Source organism: Vidua macroura, chromosome 3, assembly GCF_024509145.1.
Source record: "Vidua macroura isolate BioBank_ID:100142 chromosome 3, ASM2450914v1, whole genome shotgun sequence".
Lineage (NCBI taxonomy): Eukaryota > Metazoa > Chordata > Aves > Passeriformes > Viduidae > Vidua > Vidua macroura.
Window position 1 is genome coordinate 79248926 of NC_071573.1, and position 25996 is coordinate 79274921.

Consider the following 25996-nt stretch of genomic DNA (forward strand, 5'->3'; position numbering starts at 1 on the left):
ATTTGGTAAGACTAAGTTTGCTGTTTTCCTTCATGCAAACAAGTGACAGAATGTAGAAACCAGTGAGCATTCCCCTGGGACCTGGGAGTCTGGGCTTCACCAGGGCTTCAAGCAAATCTCACAGCCAAACCCACAAACTATCAGAGGCACAGAGTCATGTATATGTGCATCTCCCTTTCAAGAGACTCTTTTTGCTCTCAAAAGCCCAGGCACAACTGTTGTACGTGTCATTTCTAAAACTGCGTCTCCACCTCTTGGTAAGTGACCATTTTGGCAGAAATGTCAGTATTTCTGCCTTTGAATAATTTTGATGAAAGAAAGGGTAAAAAGTGTCCTCCTTTCTAAAGAGCTAACAGCAAGTGGTGTCCCTCACTCACAAAATTTTTCTTGAAAGTGCCTGTCCCCCAAAGACATATAATGAATGCTCCTGTTGCCAGGAGGCAATTGATATCTTCATGTGGAGGGCTTAATAAATTAAAGCACAGTGGTCAGCTTCCCAGAAAAATGTCACAGAAGGGCAGGTGTCAGGGAGAAACTATAGTAACATGGGAGGCAGGTACAGAGAATTAGCAAATTCCAGACAAATCAATTCCTGCTGCAGTTTACCATCCTAAAATTGCATGAAAATGAGGGTGAGCTGAAAACCTAAAATGCTTTTGCAACAAATAAATAAGATTTTGGAAGATCTATATTATTTAATGAACATGGTCTGAATAGGTGAACCCCGAAATTTCATTTAATTGTGGGCTATTTCTTTGTGTTTCAAGACTTGGGACTTATGGAAACTATCTTATTAATTTATTGGGGTGCTTTTTGCCTGTGATTATTTTCTTGCAGTGTCTGCAGCCTTCCAGAGTCTGCACAGAAGTGCACAAGCCAGAAAAAATAAGGTAGTTGTAAGCAAGTTCTCATCTAGACACTATGATGATACCAATGATCATATAAATCAGCCAGCTCACTCATTGCTGTGAAATGGTAAAAAATAAATTAGACTTATTTTTAACTTAGTTCATTTCAGATGGTCATAATTGAATGAGTATAAATATTAGAGATGAGGCTGTTTTTCCTAAATATTGCCCAGAAAATCATACTGATTTCAAAGGATGGCTCCTTACTAAAATCAGTAATTCTGCCTAACAAAATCAGAGACAGCCTCAAGAAGCAACAATGATATTTGGATTTATATGTTCAAAGAACCCTAGATTTAGGGTTTCTACCCATCTTAGTATATTTTAGATGTATTTAAAAACTACAGCTAAAATTGAGGTGGTTGGATTCAAACTCTTTAAGACCACTGCTGAATTTTGAACTGGTTTCTTTAGAGTTTTTAGGTTTTTTTATCTGCAAACACCTAGCAGAGCTGATTTAATCTCTAATGGCAAAAGCAAGGCAGAGCAGTACATTCCTTCTGTTGCTTTCGGATTCATAATGTCATCTGTTGCATCAGAAGAAACGTAAATCCTTAAATTTAGATGTCTGGAGCACAGTGTAGCTGTTCCTGTCTTACTCTGGTATTTGAAATAGTTTGCAGTGTGAGCACCCAGGACTGATGCCTGCTTCCTAATGTACCCATTGCTAGAGACCTTGTGGTTTCTCTGTTAACAATCCTTTAGAAGGCTTTTTAGTGCTTGGTGAGCAGGCAAGACTGTGTGTAAGATCACAGAAAGTAGATTTGGCCAAGGTTTTTATAGAAAATGCAAATATTTTAGGGTTGTTGATTAACATTTTATGTCATAATGAAAAAGACAAGCTATGTTTACCCTTTAGAAATAACAGATGGTTATTGTAGGGTGTGGGGAGAAGAAACACAGAGGAATGGGTTGTTTCCAATAGGGATTTTAGCATAGATGGAAATTAAAGATATGGGGGGATGACGGTGAAAAAATAAGTTCTAAGGAGGCAACACGGTCATACATGGCTTATTATTCTGCAGATGAATTCTCAGTTTGGTGCCATGTCCATTCATGTTTTCTTTTGAACACCCAACTTGGACTTCTAAACAGATGCATGAACATATGCCAGTCTTGTGTCTTCAGTGTCTTTAGATGCTAAATTGCATTCCAAGAAGCTTAAACTACCTGAAGTCCCATCTTGAGAATAAACTTTTCTGGGAAAGGAGTTGTACTGATAGCTACAGGGCTAGTCTGCGGTGATAGTGGGAAGTGACTGACTTGTTGGCAAAAGAGGAAGGGTTGAGACACAAGGAAGTGTCTTAAGGCATCATTCATTAGAGGAAACATGGAAAATTTTGGAATTCCTGTTCAGAGGCTTAGACCTACCATGTAAACATTAGGAAAATTCCATTAATACACTCAAGTTCTCTATGAATAGCTTGATTCCTACCTCATGAAGTTGTCAAGGTTTCCAGATCCTAAGCCACTTATCTCCACTAGAAACAGGGCTTCCTTGTTCTGCTTCCTCATAACAGAGCAGATGCCAGTCTGGGTCGCTGCTGGGGCAAGAAAGCTCTCAGGGAGTCCAAAGCTGGTGCAGGCACAACCCTAATGGCTACAAGGTGTGCTACAGGATACAGGAAACAGGGCCCATTTCTTCTGCTCACTCAAGCGTTAATTCTCTTCAATGAGAAATTAAAAGAATAAGACCTGTGTGAATAGGGGAATACAAGTTGAAATGGGATTGACCCACTTTCTTTCTTTTCTTAGGCAGCACCTCCTAAATCATGCCAGGGAAGATGGATTATACTTTCAGTCATGAGATAAACCTGTAAACTAGTTCTTGTCTGCAGCACTTGTGTATTATAGATCTTGTGTCTCCTGAAAGATGAATAATTACAGTCCCTGGGGAGACCCTCTTTCAAAAATGCAGTCATCATGGATTCTGCAGAGTGGGATAGCTGTATGGACAATGATGATAAAACAAACAACCTTCTTGTCCCCAACAGGCATGAAAGTGAAATGGGAAGAGAAGACAGCTCTCATTAGATTAATGAGCAAGGCTTCCAATTTCTGGATGAGTTTCTGTTTCCTTTGCTTTGATGAAATAAATACTATTTGATAAGGACAACCAAGTACCATCAAATCAAGCTGTTTCATTAACCAATTGCATACATCCTGATTTAAAGCAGACTTCTCACAAAATAATGTCCTATGGATAGAATGGATTCTTTAGAATAAATTGACTGGATTTTCTTCTCCTCTTTTCCTTTTGACAATCTGTCTTCATTGAAAACTTGGTGAATCAGATAACAAAACCTAATGAGTTGTGCATCATAAATCTGTAATGAATCTCATGGATGAATTCCTCCATGTGCATGTGACATTTACCCTATATTTAGAATGTTGGGGCTACTCATTATCCAAGTGCTACACGAAGAAGAGCTTTATAAGATTTCTCTTTGAGCATATGCTCTGAATATAACACACAGAGGTGCTACATAGGGTCTCTTTTCAGGAATCTTTTTGAAGTGTACATTGTAAAGAACATAGTGCAGAAGACACAGCCATTGTTATGAAGCAAATGTGCTTTCCAAGTTGAGGCATCTTCTGGGGTAGAAGGATAGTTCATTGTTACCGTGCATGCAAAAATCACTAAGTGATGCTTCTCTCTGTTCGGTGCCACTGAACCAGGTAGTTATCATAACTGGCACAGCTGTACTCTTGCTTTGCTACCCTTTGTGGTACTAACAGGCATAATGGTCACAGAGACCCACATACCCTGCCACTGAGCAATGCCACACTCTCAAAAAGAAGCAGAATACAGTCGAGCCATCATGCTCCGTTTTACAAAGAATCAGACATCGCTTCATCGATGCATTGGCCTAGGGTTGGTCTGGGTAGAACAAAAGAGACAGGATTTAATAACTATGCAAGTCAAAATGACCTTTCCAGAAAGGTGACAACAGCTGCAAGTGCATAGAGACACAGAGCTTGAAATCTTTGCACACATGCAAGGAAAGCTCATCATTTTGCCTCTGGCATTTGGACTCAAAGTAGGAAAAGGACCAGACATGTCTTCAGCTACCTCATTAAGTGAAAGCACAGCTACTCTCCCAGGAGAAGGGTAGGGTGTTTGTCACTCTCCAGCTTAAATAACATGTTTCAAAGCCACCGTTGTTAGCTTCCAACAATGCTTCAACCTTGAAAAGAGGTTCTGTGCAGAAAAGCTTGAAACAGTAGACCATCTTCTAGGTCTAGGAAGACAAAATATTATCAGCATTTACAAAGATTTGAGTTCAGACACAATAGGGTGTAATTCAGGACATGCATATATATTTTTATTACTGCTTGTATTATTGCTACCACCAGTACTTTTGTTGTTATCATGATGAAAGCCAACACAAAAGGCCTGTGAATATGCTCCTTGATATACAATACCTTGTCTCTCCAGAATGACAATGATTATACAGAAATGGAAAGGAAAACTGCACAATGAAGTAAAGTCCCAGCATTTAAGTTCCATCAGTCCTTAAGCAGTGACTCTGGGACTCATCCAAAAAAACCAGGACATGGTTTTGGTATTGATTAGACATGGGACACATACCTGCTAAAGCTTCAAACACAGAAACCAAATAAGGTCTTGTCCAATTTTTATCATGTTATACAATACAAAATTGCCTCAACAAGCACTAATAGACTATATTCGAACTGATCATTGCACCCACTTTATCTACACTCACCTTTAAAATTCATATCAATTTCACTTTGGGTCAGAATCTCCGAGCTCTTTCAGCTTGTCCTAGTATAAAGACTAGCTGTAAAAGATCGAAACTTTTTCATAAGTTCTCTTAGGTCACAAAATCCTGGTTTAAGACAATTAGAACCCTAATGTTATATCAAGTGCCAGCATTGACTTGAGGTGGTGATGGTTTTTCTCCCATGTCTCTGTCTATGGTAAATTTCTTGGTGGTAAGCTGTCCCATGTTGTTTTAGAAAATAGCATTTAACCATTCAATATTTTGCTTGTCAACGTTGTGTCATGAAGCAGTGTTCTGTCAAGCAGTTTGAAAAGGGCAATAGCTTGCAGAGTGCAGACAAAAAAAACCACCAACAAACAAATAAAAGAAAAATATTAATCTAAAGGAAAATAAAAAAGATGTGCAAAATCCCCCACATTCTGGAGAATTTGGCTTGTTTCTCACAGTGAGTTATAAAAGAAATCCAAGAATGGACAAGTTCAGAACCTGATAGGATCCTGCATAGTTGCTCTAGAAAAAGACACCTAAATATGTGCAGCCTTCTGTAGTCCAAGTCAAGAGTGAAGACACCTCCATTCCACTCTGCTTCCCGCAGCCCCTCCCTGTTCCCAGGGTGGGAATCCCAAGGGAGAAGTGACCCTCAGCATCAGGTGGAGAGAAGGGAGAAAAAGTGTCAGGAAATAGTGGGCTAGCATAGAGCCAGATTGTTTTACGTGTTTGAGGGGCATTTCTGCTACAACGGGAGTGATGACATTAAAGAAATAAAGGAAAAAGTACTGTGTAAGAGTTCCCTGTGATGTGTGTGAGACAAGAGAGATGGCTTCAAAAATTCCTGTGAGCTAAGAAACCATGTCCAGTTCTCATTATTATGGTGACTCTTCCAAGAGCTGAAATACAGAAGCTGCTGGCAGAGCTGTGGGAGTGAGCCAGAGTGGCCATCAGAGAAGAGAGCAGCAGGAGGAGAGAGGGAGCAGATAATAGAAATAGGTCACTCCATCAGATCAGATCAGTCTAAATCAGGCCTCACACCTTGTCAGAAGTTAATAGTCTCAGACTGAGAGGGAAGGTTACAGCGTGATGGGAAAAGCAACTCACCAGCCTCCTCCAGAAGACTGCAATTTGTTTGAGCTGTGAATATATTTTACCAATTATTTACTGCAACTCTACCTTGTCAGAGTGGGGTTTTTTTTCCTCCCTTAAGTAAGTATATTGCTTATCAGCAATTTGATCTCTGTTTTCAATGGATTAAACTCTTCAAGCATGACAAAGTGCACTACAGTTTTCCTAGATTTTCTGGGGTGCACTTTCCTAAAATTTGCACTTTGTGTCTGTAGCTGCCAACTGAGTCTTGGTAGGGGGGATACACACGCCTAGTTTTAGAGGCTACCAGCTTTGCATGCACTCATCTGTTATTAGTGGAAAATGTTGCCCTAAGGTTTATCAAACTTAAGAAGAATTGTAACCATTCACAAGCCGGGAACTACTATTGCCCTTCTCTGCATATCCTGGGTTGACAAGGTCATGATGGAATAGGCCAGTGAAGGTAGTCTCACCAGGGCCATTCCTCTGCTGACCATGTCCAAAGGAAGAGGCTCAATCATTTTCTCTCAGCAAACTCTAAGGTCACAGTGCAATGTTCCTAGCAAAAGTTATGTTCTGTCCTAAGTATTTAGTTCCTAGATGTCACTTATGGCTGACTACCTTCCTTGCTTAGTAGGATGCAGGAGGGGAGGGTGGTGCCTGGGCCTTGCAACGGAGACTTCGACTTCAGTCAGTCACAGCACTTCTGTGCCAGCCATGGTGGTCTTACAGTCTCAGCCCACCACTTTAATTTTCAATATTTTTTTGAGAGCTCATATTTAAGGAAACAGGAAGGGGTGGGATATCTATGTGGTTATACCTGTTTTATCAATATATAAAATATCATCATGCCAGATGTAACATGCCCTGCAATATAGGTAATTAATTGTTATATAAAACGATGAAGAGAGAGGAAAAGTGGGGGAGAAAGACAGCTAGTGCTAAACTTGTGGGTTCAGGAATTTTCAGGATGAGGACAAGAGGGGAAGGGAAGGGAAGGGAAGGGAAGGGAAGGGAAGGGAAGGGAAGGGAAGGGAAGGGAAGGGAAGGGAAGGGAAGGGAAGGGAAGGGAAGGGAAGGGAAGGGAAGGGAAGGGAAGGGAAGGGAAGGGAAGGGAAGGGAAGGGAAGGGAAGTTAAATGTTCCCAGGAAGGGATATTCTCACATTTCTGTGTGCTGCTGTTCAGAGAAGGATCTTTTGTTTGGCTTTATTCTGTTTTCAACAAAATACTGGTTTCTGTTCTTGATGTGGCTGCTGTTGAATTCCATCCTACCCTGCAGGCGTTGCCTTAATCTCTGAAGCAGGCATGCCCGAGCCCATCTGGGTGTGGGAGGACACTAGCCTCCTAACGTATTTTACCAAAATCAGGTGCTGACCTATAAAAATAAAACAGAATTCCAGGCACTACATTTTCATGCATGGCCTTTGCCTTATCACGCTGCTCATCCTTGCCCCTCCTAGTCTGGTATGCAAGGTGGGAGGTGCATGTATAGTCTCTAATATTTTAAAATACATCAGAAATACTATATAGCAATAGAAGAAGGTACATAAGCGTTTGTGTGTGTGTGTGCACCCATCACCCTTGCCTACCAGAATAAATATACATGAGGGTCGCTCAAGTGCTTATCAGTTCTTTCCACTGGCTGAGCCTGCAAAAATGCTCTTATTTGGTAGAGTTGTGTGCTTTGGAGGTAAAGGACATAAATGTTTTGACTGCATCTGGCATGCATATATTCATCCTGAGTATAGTTACACCAATTATTTTACCATCTGAACTCACTCAGCTGAAGAGTTCTCTTATTTGTATTAGCATCTAGTATAGGGAATGAATTTTCTTTGACTCTATTTTGATGCAGTCCACTAAAGGAAGAGGCTAAGGTGGTAAACATGGCACAAACTATACATGTGCTCAGGTCTGCAGAAAGATGTGCAGGGAAACGAGTGAATAACACCACCCCAGGGATCTGCAGGGAGCATTAATTCATGTGCTCTTCTGCTGGCTGCTGCTGATGGTATCCCCAGTGGACATACTCCAGGTCACTGAAGAGGTGAGCCCTTATCGCTTCCCCAGAGCACGGCAGTCGCTTTGCATCTCCCTGCTCCAGATGGGGCAAGTCAGAAAAGTCTTGGAAAGGATGTAACTGTCAGGAGCACCAACCTGGTGGCAGTTGAGTTATTACAGGAAAATGGAGTACAAGCCTTGCAATGAGCCCAGTAAAAGCCAAAGGGGAGCATCATTAAAAGGTGCATTGTTACAGACACTTTACACTCCCCTGGAGGGGAGAAGAGCCCTGACCAAAGATCTCTCTTTATTGCCTAAGATGGATTGGCAAGGAGATGAAGTCTACAAAAAGTTAGAGACAAGATTAATAGCTAAACTACAGTTAGTAACTTCACAGAGCATATCCACAAGATAATTTATGACAGCAAAGGAAGGAAGGGTATGTACCGTGGTAAGTGTTTGTGTAAAAGAAGGGCAGTTCTGCAAAACAGGCTTATATATACAAAAAATGAAAAATGAAGATATTTTTACATTTCCATAGTTGAGGAGATTTGAAGGCACAACTAATTCTTAATTTTTTTACAGGAACAGCTTTCTCCATTAATTCTTCACAAGGGTTAGTTGCCCCTACAAGATTTTTTTGATTTTTTTCATCATTGCTTTCCTAGGAATAGATTCATTCAGACCTCAGTGGCATCAGCTTGTTTTTTTGATATGTGTAAGCATATAGGAGCCAAAAGTGGACCTATGCCACTTTGATTTTTCTCTTGGGCAGCTGAGAGACCAAATGACACCAAGCTAAGGTACAAAATAATTTACAGACCAGGGCATTTAGAACTAGAATGTTTATATATATTAGAAAAATTGCTGATCACTTCTTTACTCTTCAGTGCCTGCTTTATTTTTGATGGCAGTAGGCTAACATGGAACATCCTTGGAAATGAGAGGCGCTAGGTGGGTTTATTCAGCCCTCTACGTTTGCTTGAAACAAGCCTAGTGGCTTTCTCTCAGTATCTCAGGAGTATTTAAGTCCACCTTCCCTGGGGACCAGAGCAGCCTCAGGTGAGCTTCTCCTCATCATGCTCATTCAGCCATGCAGCTTTGAGTGGGGAAGAGCAGAGCAATTTCCCCTGCTAATACCTGTCATTTCCCTGGACTTCCAGAGAAAAGAATTTGGCCTCTTCAGGGATCTGCTTGATAGAGCACTGTGGGATAAAGCCTTGGAGGGAAGAAGGGCCCAAGAGAGCTGGTTGATATTCAGGAATCACCTCTTCCTCCACGCTGAGGAGAGATGCATTCCAACAAAGAGAAAGTCAGACAAAAATGCCAGGAGGTAAGCATGGATGAAATATTTGCTCCTGAACAAACTCAAACACAAAACAAGAAGCAAGGACTGGTAGCCTCAGAGGAACAGAAGAAATTGCCCAAACAGCCAGGTATCAGGTTATGAAAGCTAAAACCCTGATAGAATTAAATCTGGCCAGGGATGTCAAGGGCAACAAGAAAAGTGATGTACTAAAAGGTACATCAGTGATAAAAGAAAGAGTAGGGAAAATGTTATGAAGAAATTCTTTACTCAGATGGTGGTGAAGCCCTGGAACAGGTTGCTATGGGAAGTTGTGGATGCTCCATCCCTGTTGTAAAATGCAGGCGAACCCAATGGGAAGAATGATGATGTCTGACTCCAGTTCAGATGGCTGAATTATTTCTTTATTATAATTATGCTATAATACATTAATATACTATATAAAGGAAAATACTAAAGACTACATGCTACTTTCTCTAACTACTCACAACTCGTGACCCTGTTCACCAGAATCCAGACAGGTGGATCTGGTTGGCCATCAGGCTCAAACAATTCTCACCAGAATCCAATCAAGCAATCACCCCAGGTAAACAATTCTCCAAACACATTCCACATGAGAAAAACAAGGAGCAGAAATAGAAATTGTTTTCTCTTTCTTTCTCTCTGTGCACCTCTATGAAAAATCCTGAGAGAGAGAGAAATGTGCTTGCCACAATGGCCAGGCTAGATAGGGCCATGAGAAACTTGATCTAGTGAATGGCATAGCCCATAGCAGGAGGGTTTGAAACTGGGTGATCTTTGAGGTCCCTTCAAAAACGACCCATTCTATGATTCCATGATTCAGTCCATGACCTGATCAGATGTATCCACGAGTCGTAAATGAACTGGTGGAGGAAGTTGCTAAGTCACGGTCCAACATATTTGAGAAGTCATGGGAGTCTGGTGAAGTTCCCTCTGACTAGAAAAGGAGAAACAGAACCCCCATTCTTAAAAAGGGAAAAAGGCTTCAAGTATGTGTCACCATCAGTGAACCAGAGTGTGGAGGATGCAGGGCTGCTTTTAAGTCACTAAGAATAAGGTATGTGATGGAGTGGCAGTGGACACTACTCTATGCAAACATTGGCTCAGTTTAATAGCAGGGAACTCACTAGCTGGAAGGCTGCACAGTGCCTCCAGATTAGCAATTAGCATGGTAGGGGTCATGACAAAACAGCCAGAGATGGAAGGATGCTATTTTCAGAGTCCAGCTATATATTTCTTTTGCCAAGGCCAGGAGTAAAAACATCCCAAGCATGCTGGACGTTAAAAAGCAAATTCCTTGAAAGACATGTTCACTAAGCTGTCAGGGAGCTGTTAGCAGGGAAAGGACAAGCAGATAGACAGACTCCCACAGGGGCCTGAAGAAGCAGAGCATGCCTCTATACTAGAAAGAGGTCAGAGAAGCAGCTAACCCTGGAACTGTGACAAATCCTACGTCTCAATCTCTTCTACACCCTGGCTTTTCCATCCCTCTAATCCTCTTTGTCACCTGTCCCCAGGCTCCTATTATTCTTACCATACCTCTTTTTCAACCGGAAATAACCAGAATGGAACAAAGGTCTTCAATTTATATAATGGAACAAAAATAATACTAAAAATTCTCCTCCACATAATCTGAGATAATGACCAGCATAAAATAGCAAATTTTTCAGTGAGCTGCCTGGACCTTTGTTTTTTCTAAATGGTTTTAGTTAATTCAGAACCCAGCAATGCATATGGGTAGTTCAAATGGTATCTCTCAGTGTGCATTACCTTGCAGTTGTTCTCTTCCATCTCAGTGCCAATTCTCCTCATTGGTTATCAGAGGAGGTACCAGTGCAGCAGCTGATGTTTTTCAACAGGATATAAAGAGATGGCTATTCTGGGAGTAACAAGGCAGGGGTCTAAAGAAACAGGAGTATTGGACTCTTAGGAAAGCACTAGATACAGCTTATGTAGGAAAAATTCAACATATTTAAATTTCACAGGGTTGATATTTTTGCTGCGTTCACCACCCTCTCCTATTCCCACTCCAGGCAGGCTCACTATGGCTGAAACACAACAGGGTGCATAGATAAGAAGTGTCAGTGCCACTGCCAAGGCTTCTGCCTTTATCTAATTTGGAGAAGTGGCATCTTCTGCAATTCCTTGGTTCCCAGCCCTGAAAGTGTTGGGAGTGGCATCTGTCAACTGCAAAAGAGAGCCTTCATCCTGAGCCAGAGATGGCTGTGAGAAAGCAATACAAAAAGGCAATACAGCTGTGATAAGTCACATGCTGCTCTTGGACCAAGCAGGGTGATGGGACAGATCTCCTCCCTGCAGTCACCTTATGGAAGTGGCTGCTGGTTTTCCTTCCTTCCGGGCTTGATCCTGTCTCCACTGGGAATGGGAAGACTAATTTTCCCTTTTCTGTGTCCTCTCACCTTCTTTCTTCCACTGATGTTGCTCAGATGTTGGCTTCTGCCCCTGATGCCTGCTGTTTGAGGCTGGTGTGCCTGATACTGGGTAACAATGGTAACAAGAGACCTTTTCTTCTCCCCTGTTCCTCTCCCTTGCTCCACCCTCAGACCCCTTCTCCACTTCTATGACTATTTTCAAGCCCACGCTCCTCCTCCCAGCTGTGTCAGAAAAAGGAAAAATATGTAATATGCAGAAAAATCCAAACTATTGACATTGCTGCTAATTTCAGCAGTGACTCTTTTTCAGGCTCACGCTGTGAGAGCCAACTTTTATTGCCCATTATAAAACAATATCTCCTAATGGGGGGCGGGGGTGGTGCAGTGGTCTGTACTGCCAATAAGAGGACATTTAGCCTGGAAATTTGCGCGTGTAATTTATTGTCAAGCATGCCCCATGCACACACACACAGGTAATGATGGTGTTAGCTGTCTGACAAATTACAGGGCCTTGCACATTTGACCTCCTCCCCTGCCCTCTGTGCGGTATCGCATCTCCCAGGGGGTTCATCCTGACATCCCACCTCGGAGCAGCTTCCAGCTGCTGCCATTTTGGATATCCTGCCTATTTATTTCTTTCCAAAGATCCTCCCTGCCGTCACCCCTGGGGTTATTCTGTTTTCACTGCTACTGTATGCAGGGCTCAGTTTTGTGCCAAGTCTTGCTTGAGGATCAAATACCTTATAATTTACTGAGTAGAACCGTGAACTTTATAACAGTGGTGGAAGGGAGAACATCAAAGACTTCTGCCAAGATCTTTAGCTTTTGTCTTTAGCCCTGAGTATTCTCCACATAGCAGACTTCAAAGCTTTTCCTAGAGACCTTTTCCTAGGTACGGGAAAATAATTTCAGACATTTTATGAATCACTTTGGATTAATTAAGTTTAATATTTGTTTTCTTCTGGTGTGTGTACAGTTGACCTTACAGTAACCAGAGCTTGAGAAGTACAGAGATCTCAAAATGGTCCCAATAAAGTTTTAAAAGTGTTTCCAAGCATTGCCAAAAGAGTTTTGCTTTAAAATATTCAGCGTATAGTGTCTGATTCAGCATAACTTTTCTCCTGGATTTTAGTAAAAGTTAAGTACTTAACTGTTGAATAGTAATAGATTAAAGCACACGTTTAAACACTTTGCTGAATACAGTCCATACAAAATGCATGATGTTGTATTGCAAGGTTTTTTCTTCACCCATTCAGAGATGAAAGGACACATTCACTAGTGGCCTTGGCACTTGTGACTAAAGAAGGCATTTCACATTCAGATGGGTGAACAATTTATGTCACACTGTCCAATGTCCTCATGCTGTCCTTCTAGTCTGTTTATTTGAACATCTTTATCATAGCACTCAGCAAAATGCTTAATTAGACATGTTTGTATAGTAACATGATAGTAAATAATCTCAAATTACAGGGCTATATTTCAGAATTTCTTATATAAAGATGCTTGCATTGCTAGAGCATGTTAGTAGGAGTCAATCCTTAAATATATTCTAATTAGTATTTTGTGATTTTAATGACTAAATTATGATAAACATCAGTGGTAGTCCTGCTTCTCTGCCTCAGATTGTTTGGTTTTTATTCTGACCATTTCCAGGCTTTTTTTCACTTGCACCAGATTGTTTGGTTTTTATTCTGATCATTTCCAGGCTTTTTTCACTTGCACCAGCTTCCTTCATTTCTGTTTGGTTCAAGAAGAATCATGTCCCATTCTCCCCTGCCTGCAAAGCAAAGGCTTCCCTTTGCTCTTCTGAAACCTGCACATGGCAATTATAATCAGTAATGAAAAGTCAGCAAATAACAATTTAAAGGGTTGCTTTTCAGGAGAATGAGTGCTGGATCCTCTTGAGCAAGCAGGGCTGGTGATGAGCCTGTCAGTCAGGAACTCTCATGCTTGGCAGGCTGATTTACCTGTCTGATGTTCCTGCTCGTTCTCCATCATAAAATAAAAACACTTCACTTGTCAAACATCTTCCTTTTCTGGGATGTGTCTCACATGCACACTGCTCACCCATTTGAAACTCAGCTGTGCCTCTAGCAGTCAATCTGACAGCTCAGCCAGACTCTGTCCTAAAGAGATTTCCCAGTAGCCCACTGAAGCATCTCAAAAACCTGGGGCCTGCACAATGAAAATATTTTTTTTTTGCATTTTATTTCTTAATAGAGAATTAACTCTTTGCAAAACAGAACAGGACTTCTAAGTTCTTTAAGAAAGGGAAAAAAACAGTCTTCTAATCACTGAAATATCCAGGCAAATCTTTAATGTCTCACTCCTGTAACAGCTTGTGTTGAGTAAGCAAATCTAGAGATGTGCTAATGGTGGATTTGGCCACACAGGATGGATGCTCTGTGGATGAGGCTGCTCCTCAGTGACTCTAACTTGGGATAACTCTTCAGACCATACTGCCTCACTGTTTCCTGACTGCAGCCATCAGCATTTCTCCTTGGCTCAGCTCTGAAGCTGATAGCCAAGCCTTGCTGTATGGCCAGGAGGGTCAGCCCAGGCTCCTGCCCCAAAGACAGGTGGCTCAGCAGTTCTTCTCTCATCCATCCTTTAGGCAGCAAGATGGGAAGTGAATACAAAGAGGCTCGGCTTATACCTGTTCTTTCTAATTCAGAAGTAGAGGACTTTGCACAAAATCACAAAATATGCTGAGTTGAAAGGGACCCACAAAGATCATCAAGTCCAACTCCTGGCCCTGTACAGCATCATGCCAAAGAATGATACCATGTGCCCGAGAGTGTTGTCCAAGCACTTCTTGAGCTCTGTCAGGTTTGGTGCTGTGATCACTTCCGTGGAGACCCTGTTCCAGTGACAAAACACCCTATGGCTAAAGAGCCTTCTCTGGATAATCAACCTAAACCTACCCTGACAAACCTTCAGGCCATTACATTAGGTCCATGCATAATTTTCTCCTGTACCTAGGTTTAGGGTTATGCCTAGGGTTAGGGTTCCAAAAGCCACAAAGCCCAGAGCTCCAGGCACACTGCAGCTGCAAAAGGCATGTCAAGGGGAACACAAAACTGCCAAAACATGGCTACCTCCCCACCTTCCTGCTTGACACCAGCCTCACAACCATGCATCTTTTACACCCTCACCTAGGGTGAGGCGCATGCCTAGGGTTAGGGTTATGCCTAGGGTTAGGGCTCTGAAAAACAAAAAGCCCAGAGCTCTACAGTGCAGCTGCAAAAGGCATGCCAAGGGGACCACAGAACTGCCAAAACATGGCACCCTGCACGCCTTTCTGCTTGGCACCAGCATCCTCCCCATGCATCTTTTCCTCCCTCAACTGGGCCTAGAGTTATGCTTAGGGTAAAGGTTCCAAAAACCTCACATCCCAGAGCTCTAAGCATTCTGTGGCAGCAAAAGGCATGCCAAGAGGAACACAGAACTGCCAAACCATGGCTTCCTCCACAGCTTTCTCCTTTGAACCAGCCTTAGCTGGTTAATTTACCACGGAGAAGAGATCCATGCCTGTCCTTTTTCTTCCCCTAATGAGGAAGATGTAGACTGTAATGAGGCCTCCTCTGTGTCTCCTCTTCTCCAGGATGAACTGACCAAGTGGCCTCTGCTGCTCTTCATCTGTCTTCATCTCTTGATCCTTCATCATCTGTGTAGTTCTACTTTGGATGCTCTCTAATTATGTCTTTTTTACATTGTGGCACCCAGAACTGCCCCCAGCACTCGAGATGAGGCTGCCCCAGTGCAGAGCAGAGTGGGACAATCCCCTCCCTTTCCCCACTGGCCATGCTGTGCCTGATGTCCCCCAGGACAGGGTTGGCCCTCCTGGCTGCCAAGGCACTGCTGGCTCATGTTCAACTTTCCCCTGACCAAGAATGCCAAGTCCCTTTTGTGGTTCTGCTTTCCAGCATTTCATTCTCTCCTCTGTCCGTGCATCCAGGGTTGCCCCATCCCAGGTGCAGAGTTTGGCACTTGTTAAACTTCATGTGGTTTGTGATTGCCCAGTTCTCTAATTTGTCTCTCTGCAGGGCCTCATGGCCTTTGAGGGAGTCAATAGCTCCTTCCAGTTTTGTATCATCTGTGAATTTGCTTAGAATTCCTTCCAGTCCTGCATCCAAGACATTCATGAAGGTGTTGAAGAGCACAGGAACAGAGAACCATCACCCACCCCAGTCACTTATCCTGGTAAGTCAGGTACCTAGTGCTTTTTAAGGATAACTCCCTGTTCTGGGGACAAACTGTTTATTGAGAGAGCTTCTTTCCAACCCTGAGTTGCCAATGATTGACTTCTTCTCTGAAGCCTCAGAGTTTTTACCAGTACCGTTAGGATTTTGGGGAAATATGGGCCACAGGGCCAGATTTGTGAGACTAGAGTTTGCCCAGTTTGGTATATCTGAAGCTGCAAAAACCTGACCACATCCAAGAAGCTTGGGGAATGTTAATTATTAATCCAATTGCTAACTTTTACACCTTGTCCCTGCTGAAAGGATAAAGAGTGACCAAACTGCAGTATGGTCAGAGTTTCTAGTGTGCACTGTCTTTTCCCCTAGCTTCTGTTGTTCCTTGAGCTCTGCAGGTCTTCCAACTGGTCCCTCCCTGCAACTGCCCCAGCTGCAGCTCTCAGTGAGAAGCTGGTTTTGCTCAGGAATCTGGAAAATATCTTAAGGCCTGAAGTTCCTGCCATGCAAATGAAGGTGTGTTACACATCTTGTTCTGAAAAATCACCGCCATTCAATTAATCAGACAGTTATTCATCTCACACTGCAACTGTAGCTGTAAGCCACTCATCATCTCCAGGTGTGTTGAATGAAATCTCTATTAAGAATTTGTCAACAGTATAGCTGATGCAATGATTTTGACAAAGATTTTCCAGCATGGGATTTTACAATGCATATTTCTTCCTATGACCTGCAGGGAGAAGACAACCTTAATAACTTAAACATGATGGTTTTCCTCCTGTAGTTTATACCTGGGAAAGAGAAACACAGGGTAAATGAAGTGATTTTCCCGTGTTCACCCGGGAGGACAGTTGGAAAACTGAATTGAAATCCAGTGTTCAATTCATCAGCTCATACTCTGTGCAATATTGCCCACAGTGGAGACTCCCAGTGTACATACACTGTGGTGCAAAAGGGAGCACAAGACTGATTTCAGGAGATGATGCAATGCTTCTCAAGCTCAAGGCTGATGGAGTAAAAGGAAAAACTAACTGTAGAGCAAAGTTACCTTATCCTATTATCTCTGAGGAGACTGAAAACAACCATTGACAATATGAAGCCACCTCTTTCTGTGGCCAAATGATGCTCCAATTAGCAGTTGCTTAATATTTAATATAACATATGTTTTAGCATTACAGTAATGTACCAGGACAAAGGGCATCACTATTTTGATAAGTGGTTGAACTTTAAGCAGCAGAGAGGGAAGGCAGAAGGGAGATTTTTATTTTTGAAGTAAATAAAAGGATTGGCATACACTATGCCCCAAAATTCTATTTTCCTTTTTTTTCCTACAATTATATTAAAGACAAACCAGATGACTCTTATGTTGGCTGAAGACCTTAGCCTATGATTACTCATTTGAAAGCTTTTGCAGCTTAACAAATTACCACCCATCTGGTAAGCCATCCTATCTAGCCCCATGTGTGCTCTTAGCCATCCTGATATCATGAATTAAAGCACATCAGCATCAGTGGGCTGGCCTGTCCCTCAGAGGTGCTAATGCCATGTGTTTGGAAGGGTGACAGCACCCTTTGGCCAGGTGGTAGGAGCACACAGCCATCTGCTGAACTTCTGAAACATGTGGCAGAAAGGACTGGGAATTATTGTCATAACTCCACCTTCTGCAAGACAGATCCTGTGGGGTAAGGAAATGACAGGAGCTGCAGTCACAAAGCTTTCTGGGATCTGACCCAGCAATACCTCTGGCACACACCTACAGTCTCTCCCACATGTCCAAGCCTGATAAATCACACCAAAGGCAAATAATAATGGCCAGCTGTTTGGTTCATTGGACAACAAACGCTTTTCTTACCCATTTCAATTACTTAATTGTTTTGAGAAGGCCTCTAATTTGCAGATTGTACCTTGAGTCAGCCTGTATGGATGGTGCTTGATGGAATTGATTCCCCACACTAATAAGAAGGGGCAATGCCATGGTGTTCTTGTAGCCTGTGCTTTCAGACTAACTAGCAAAGAGCAGAGAGTGGCAGGACAAGGGGACAGTGGCGTTGAAGACATTGATCTGAGCTACATCTCTCTCAGAGAACTGTGCTTCTTTCTGCTGCAGACACAATCAAATATGCCAAATGGCTGCTAACATGCAAATGTTAGCAGTCAAGGTCACCTTCCAAGGGATACCAAACTGTGTGCCCCAGGCAGGCCCCATTAGTGGCAGCACTGACAGCATTCCTATCGCCATCTCCTCCCCCAGTTCTTTGCTCCGTGCTGAGAAATATTCCAGAGGCAAAAGTCTTTTCCATCTGATTCTAAAAAGCTGCTCCCTTTTCCCACACAGACGAGGCTCAAGTTTAATAAAAATCCTCATTAGTTGTCATCTAAATATGCAGGAGTTCCATGCCAAGTATTGAAGCTGAGTTAGGGAAAGCCAAAGCAGGTTCTAATTAAAGATGGGGCCAGAACAAAACCTTGGGTCACAAGCCTATACTTCATGGAAATCGGGATCCAAGCTCTGAATGCCATTGTTTAGAATGATCTCTTCACTCAAAGCCCTGGGTACTACCTGGCAGCATTATTGTAAACCCCTAAGAGCAGCCCTTTGATTCAGCCACCCTGTAAAACATGGTGGAGTTTCTCTGGTTGCTTCATTTTAATTATGGGATGGGAACCTTTAATTAATACAACATGACAGTGAAAATATAATCAGTTGTGTGGCCCCTGTTGCTTGTTCACATGTTAATTTTGCATGCTTTTTTTTTTTTTAACACGCTTGTTTTGTAATTTTGTGCAGTTATGCATGAAAGCCACTAGCAGCAGCAACCAAGTGTTCCACAAGGAGCCTGGGGGAACAGGGTGTTAATAAGTACTGGGTTTGGCTCCTGAGGAGGCACAGAGGTGCTTGGAGATTGTATAAAACAAACAAGGTAGCTGAGATTTTCTGCTAACATGATCATTAGGGAAGGACTGAAAATCAATGATATCTTTTATTTCTGACTTTATGTTTCAGGGTCAACAATGTACTGAGATATGTGGGATCAACAAGAGACAGGTTTGCCATATAATTTTCCCATGGCTAGCTCTAATAAAAGCGATTCATTTTTATAAAGAAAATCTCCATTCAGCAGTAAAGATAAACTGTTAAATAGCTGTGAGGCCTGGAGTACAAAAGAGAAATCCTAAATTTGAAACTGTGCAGCCAAGTATGCACCTTCCCTTGTAACTTAAAATGCAGAGTTGCTCCCTGTTTAAAATTAGTTTTTTACTGTGCTTTTGTAATGAGGTGTTCCACCTGCACCACAGCTTCCCTTCTGTCCAGAAGAGCTCTTGGGTTGCAAAATCTTGACTTTGAGCAGTGGAGATGCTGGTAGCAAAAACTGAAGCTGGAGCTTGAACACATGATCACATTCCCACAAAGTCCTCAAGACACAGGTTCATGTTAGCACTTGACTATTGACAAAATACCAACTTGACAAAACATATTTTTCTATTGAGCCTATGAGTTTTGGACATGCTGAAAGTAATTTCACTGAGCTTCATGAAAATTTCAGCAGAAATAATACTTCTTAGCTGATTCTGCTTGCCAGTAGCAAATAAAAAGCTCTAAGGAGTCCATGAAAGCCTTCAAAGTTGCTTTTCAGAATGGCATTTGTGTTACACAGTGAAAAAGTAATAAAAATAAATTTAATGTTTCAATGGTCTTAAAAATTCAGCTTCTTTTATTTTTCACTAAGCAATATTTTTCCATGAACCAGCTGGCAACTCTTGGTCATGCAATTAGGAGCAGGTTACAGTGGGTGTGACCACAGCCAGAGCTGCAGCTTCTGACCTGCCATTTCTGTAGGTTCAGACAGTGTTTGTGTGACTCTCTGTGACAAGCTCTAGTCAACCATATGCACACAGAGCTATTAGCTACATGCAGCACAAAGCACTGGGGCTACTGCTAATGGTAATTGTGTGATGTTGATAGCAGACTAGAACTCCAACAACCTCTAGAAAGCAGCTGAGAGCTAAAAATCAGAGCTGATGAACAAACATTAATATTTCCTTCAGTTGTGTGAGACTCCTGTGAAGATTTACATAATTAATCTTCAGCAACAAAACATTTATAGTGCAGTTTAATAATCTGGGAGATAGACAGGTCATATTAATTACTCTCTTGCTTCCTGGTTTTGAAAGCAATTCTTTCCAAGCTCTTAGTTTAGAAGTGAATAGCTTGTATCAGCTTGAAGACAGCAAGTGTGCAGATGATTAATGCCTGAGTGCTTGGCACTAACTGGGGATCTGTGAGAGGGGTCCAGGCCCTTGCACTGCCACAGGCTCTACACATGACTGGGGGGAGAAAGTGGCTTTGGACACAGTTCTGCATTACTGATATCCCAGCAACCAATCTCTGTTACCCCAGTTGCAGGTTCCGTCACACCCCTCTTACAAATATAAACTAATTCTGGGGCTCTGTTCTAAAATACGTGTGTAAAACTGTGTGTGGTTTGCAGTTTTTCATAGAGCTTTTTTTTTTTTTTTTTCTTGATTATTGGTTGGTTTCTTTTAAAGAAACTTACTTGAAATCTTTTTTTTGTTGTTAAATCCTATCGTGTCACAATCTGATGAAGAGATGGTGATTTCTTGTGGAAGGAAGGAAGGAAGGGAGAAGGGTACAGCTGGAGAGGGATTCTTGGTCATCATGAAGAACTTGTTGCCAGCCTAACTATATGAAGGCTTTTGTAACTCTCCCATGCAAGGCAAGTGTAGAGGAAGGATTTCAAGGACAAAAACAAGGCATTTTTTACACCTGTTTGGGGACATGCCGTTTGAAACTCCAGGTGTTATCGTGGAGGAGAATATGGTATGAAAGAAAATGGACTTGTCTGAGATTCAAACGGGGCAGCAGAGATGAGAGCCATGGGCAAATGGGAGACAGAAATCATCTTCTAAGTGTTAAAAAGAAAATGACAGCACAGGGACAAGCAATATCTTTACACAACAGAGCAATGACAGCCAGTGGAGGGATTCACAATGAGAGGTGACATGAGCAAAAAGACAGGCTACAAAAATGATTTTTGCAGTGGTGCTCAGAGGAATACTGGCAAGGCAAGATTGTGTTAGTGCTAAAGTAAAGGATGCAGCAAGAACTGAGACCCCAGTTAATGAGCTCCTGGTTGAGGGTTTTATTGTGTAACTGGATAAGGAAGTTAGATTTTATTTTTACTTTTAAAAGGGTGAAATTTAAGCTAGGGGATGAGTGTGAGAAGCTAAAGAGAAGTTCACACACGGACTGTGAGTTTGGTGCAAGCTAATGATGTTATCCAATGGCTCAAGAAAGAACTGTCAGGAAAGACTGGGGTTTGATGGGAAGAGCTCTGTTGCAGCCTGGCATAACTTGCTGACATCGCCTCATGAATTGCTAACCAAATAGATATTTTAGTTTGGACAGGAAGAGACGTTTTTTGTGCAGAGATCAGATTCACTGGTTGAGGAAAGAGTCAGTCAGGGAGTGGTGTTTGCAGAACAGACAAAATTAGAGGACTGCAGGAAAGAGAATGCCAGGTCCGTAGAAATAAAAAGAAGGAGAAGATTTGGTCATGATACAGGTGGCTGCATGGAAAGTTGGGATGGCTGAGGCTGCCCTGGGGCAGGGATGTGCCAGAGATGCTTGATTCCAGTTGGGCTGTGAGTAAAGTCAGAGACAGAGTGGAGCTGCTGCTGTTGAGGAAGGGCCCCAAAACATCAAGGTGAAATGGGATGTATGGCAGGACAGAAGGTAGGGGTCATGCCAGTGAAATACCACTTTAAATTACTATATTTTATGAGCTAATAGAAAGAGAAGCATACTTGCTCTCTAGCTCTCATAGCCTGGCATTGTTCACTTCCTAGTTGTGTGTAAGCCAAGTTTCTCATAATGGTGACTCAAACTTGAAATGACCGCTACCTTTAAGAAGAGTAAGAGATAAAACCTATTTATAGCAGTGGACTCTCCCACCAGGCTGTACACCTGGGGATTTCAAGGGAAATAAAAGGTGGTTGGCTTTTGTGAGTCAGTCTGTTTGATCTTCTTACCTGAGTAACTCTTCAGAGTGCATGCTGTACGAATGATTGTGTATCTTTATATCCTGTGCTACCTTGGAATCTCTGCATCAGCACAAAGAAGAGCAGATTTTCACCCTATGAGAACTGGTATCCTGGAATCAGGCTGAATTAAAATGCTCTTGGGAATAGGTTTTGCTGCAGTCATTTGAGACTAGTGACTGAAAAGGAGGGGGAAAAAATCAAATAGGGATTTCGATAAATAGAATTTCAGATCTTGCATAATACCATTCAATGGCAACAGCAGGTGTTTGACAGTACTGTGAACTTCCTCAGAATGGGATCCTGCCAACATGGCTGTGATTCAGTGCAATGATTCAATGACTGCAGGACGGTATCCTGCCAACCAGCCTTCCAGCAGAAAACTGTTCACCCCACTGCAAACACTGCCAGTCCATTAGCATTTTAGATTTAGTCTCTCTGTGTGTCAGTACTAAAAAAATGCATCCCTCCAGGTAATGGAAGGAGGAAGGGGGGGACAAAAATTTCCTTTTCTCCCAGGGAATAAAAGGCAAAATTATTAGCTGCAATGTTATCTCTGAGGAGGAACATGGGATATGTTTTTTTTTTAAGCCCAGAGTTTGAAAAAAAAAAAAAAGTCTTCCTTTTATTCCTCAGCCCTGCTTTTTCTTCCACCTCCAACCAGGAGACTTGTCAAGCTTCTCATCAGCTTCCACTTCTGCCTTCTAAATTGTGCAGAAATACTACCAACATCCTGAGATAAGCAAAAAAACTCAAGGAGCTGTCATTAGCATTTCCTGTTACGGATATTTTATCACCTGCTACCCTGCAGCACCGATGCCCTCCCAGTGCCCACACACCGAGCCTCCCGTGCTCCTGCAGCACAGTCATGCCCTTATCAGGAACATTCCCAAGTGCATGGCTCCTGGTGACACTTGGCGTGGGTACAGAGGGGAACAAAGCTCACTCAGCTGTCACCCTCCAGGTGTGCACCAGCCTGCGGCCAAGACACATGACATGAAACCTCCTTCAAGCAAACCCAGGGTTCGGAGTGCAGCATGGAGGGAGCACACACAGTTTGTCTCAGCTCTCCTCTCACTCTATTTTTCTATTGTGTAGCAGAAAGAAAAGTGAGAGTGGAGCTGAAAAGCAATTCGTGATGCTGCTGCTGTGATCTTTGTTGCAGCACAATGTTCTCATCCTTTCCCAGCTCTTTTAAACCTGCTGTAATATGAATAATGATATACTCAGCTTAAAGAGACTTTGTTAAATACTTTGCCTTTATCACAGGTGCTGTGTAAACTTCGGGGATCAAAACGGACTCTTTGAGAAGTGATTAGAGCAGGAGGGAAGGGTTTAGTGGTTTAAACACCACATTTGCAATAATTAGGCTCCCTGGAGTGATAGGTTCAAATCCTAGCAGGGTTGACTCAGCCCTTCATCCCTCTAAGGTAGATTAAATGACTTTTCTGTAGTAGGGTCTTTTGGACAAGACCTTAAAAATGCCCAGGCACATGAGTTTTCTCCTTTCACTGCAAGGATGAATTTTACAGATTTATAAATCAGAGATTGGGGTTATTTTACATAAACCTAGCTCTCTGCCCAAGCACTATTTGCCAAAACCTGTCTTCACCATTGCAATGACCATGAAGTTCTGCTCATCAGCCTCCTTCACAGAGGGGCTCTTTTGTGGTGGAACATCTAATGTAGTAAGGGACACAGTTTGGGACTAAGCAATGCAGTTTGGATGTATCCTATAACTAAAAACAACCACCAGCCTCTGGTTTTTAGTTAACTCTTTAAAAATTAGTATTTTTACTACATAGTGCTCTTCTCTAACTTGAAGGTGACTAACCCAGTCATGAGTCAAAGCAGAGCATGGGCTATTGTAGTACCATAGGCTGAAGGAGAGTTAATTCTGTCTTCTTTTTTTAAAAAATTGGAAAAAATTTCTTTTCTTAAGGTAATTACTGTTACAGGGGGAAAGATGGGAGGCATGACTTTTCTTCTCATTTTTTTGGTCTGCTTAGGAAGCCACGCTCATTGTCACTGGGGAGCAGTTCAAGACAAATGCTCAGAGCAAGGCTTTGGGAGTCCCCTTCAGAGAAGGGAAAGGAAGATGAATCATGGAATTGTTTAGGCTGAAAAAGACCTTTAAGATCATTGAGCCCAACCATTAACCCAGCATCCCCAAGTCTCCAGTAAACCATAGCCCTAAATTCTAATTGGGTTTTGGCCCCTTTTTTTGTCCTTGCATAACCTCATGCGACATCCTTGTAGTCTTCCTAAGTTGTTGCCCCTTCTTCCAAAGGTAATTTTCTTCTTTAATTTCATCCAAAGCTCTCTGTTCAGCCAGGCTGGTCTTCCACACCAGCTTGTCTTTTGGCACATGGGAGTGGTCTGCTCCTGCACCTCTAAGATTTCCTTCTTGGAGAATATGTCCTGCTCTTCTGGACTCCTTAGCCCTTAGTGTTGCCTCTCAAGGGACTCTCTCAACCAGGCTCCTAAACAGGACAATGTCTGTCCCCTGGAAGTCCAAGCTAGCAATTCTGCTGATCCTCCTCCTTGCTTCTCTAACAATTTCTGTCATTTCATGATTGCCTTCCCTAGCTGCCTCATTCACCAGTTGTGTCAGGAACCTTCTAGACTGCTTCCTCTGTGCTGTTTCATATTTTCAGCATACATCTGATAAGTTAAAGTCCCCTGTGAGATCAAGGGCTAGTGATTGTGCGACTATCTAGCTTTTTTTCTAGCTTCTTAAAGAATATTTCATCTAATTTGTCAGGATCATGCCAGCACTGGAGCAGCTTACCCTACAACTGAAGAAAAGGCCATTTCAATCTTATGTCCTAGGGCTTCCCTTGGCGCAGACAGAATCACATGGCCAAAGAATATGTGCAGAGACAGATTGGGAAAGAAACACAAAGGAAGGTTTCTTGTAGCAAGGGGCATGGGTAGGGGAGAAGGCAGGTGGAGAAAGGTGCAGAAAAGGAAAGGAAAGATGTTTACAGGACTGTTCACTGAGTTGTAGATATCTCAGGGAAGAACTGGCTGAGGAAAGAAAATTATATGAGACAACACAAAAAACAGCCATGCAAAGATGGAAAAAAAGTGAGGGAGAGGAACTGACAGGTACCAAAGACACAGAAATTACTAGAAGAAAAAGCTTCTTGGAGTCTTCTTATTGGAGTCTTCCCTCTTTGATTTTGCTTTCCTGGTGGGGAAGGAGTGCAGTAGAAATGCAGGCTGTGCTAGTTGATGAGCTCTCCCTGAGCTCCTGTCCTCTTGCATTTCTCCGTGGCCTGGAGATGCAGAGATCCTAGACCAGGCTTTATTTGCCTATCCCAGGTGTTGTATACATAACTCAAAGATAACTGATTCTCATGCAGTCAATACAGGGGAAAATGAGGAGAGGGCTGCAAGTATGGCTGAATAGCAGTCAAGTGCAGCTAGCTAATTGCAGCTTCATGTAATCGCTTTCATAGCCGCTATCATAACTGTATATATTTCCAGCTCAATTCGTCTATCTTTTCCGGCCTCCTGTCTTTGCAGCTGCCTCCTCTTCTCTTCTTCCTGATGGCTGCAAATCTCTGCTTATCACCCATTCTCATGCTGTGTTTTGTCTGTCTCTTTGTGTTCATCCCTGTACTGGTTTCTTGTCTGCATGTGGCAGTTTCTTATTTCCTGGATGTTGTGAGAGACTTTAGTATGAACTACTTGCTTCAGTTAACATGTATGACCTTTTGTCTTATTTTGTTTTTCTGGATGATTTAATTTTACACATGTTTACACTAAGGACTAGTTTTGCAACTAAAGTGGTCAATATGGATGGGCAACTGATATGTAACTCAGTATTAAAACAATTATTTATTTATCAAATTTCTTTTTGTATGAATGTATCCATCCACTGCATGAATTTTTCATGCAAGCTCATCTTGAAAAAAATATTCCCTCCTCTCAGAAAGGATTTGAACTCTTTAGGGAATTCCCCCAAATTCACATGTTTTTTTCTTTAATTGAACCCCACCGTGTAAGAAGAGCTCTGTCTACAATATTGATTGCAGAAAAACATGCAGGCCTGTCAATCTCTCTTTTCCCAAGGCAAAACTCTCCTATTGTCTTTTTCTGCCAGGGTATAATCTTCACAAAGACAGACTTCAAACAGTTAAGCTTCTTCCCATTGTATTGGGACTATATGTAGTGCTCCATTTAACATTTAACAGGTTTCAAGCTTCAGTGATAAACTAGAAATGTTTTTCCTTCATGACAACAGTTTGACAGTTTTTAAAAATGGATATAAAATGG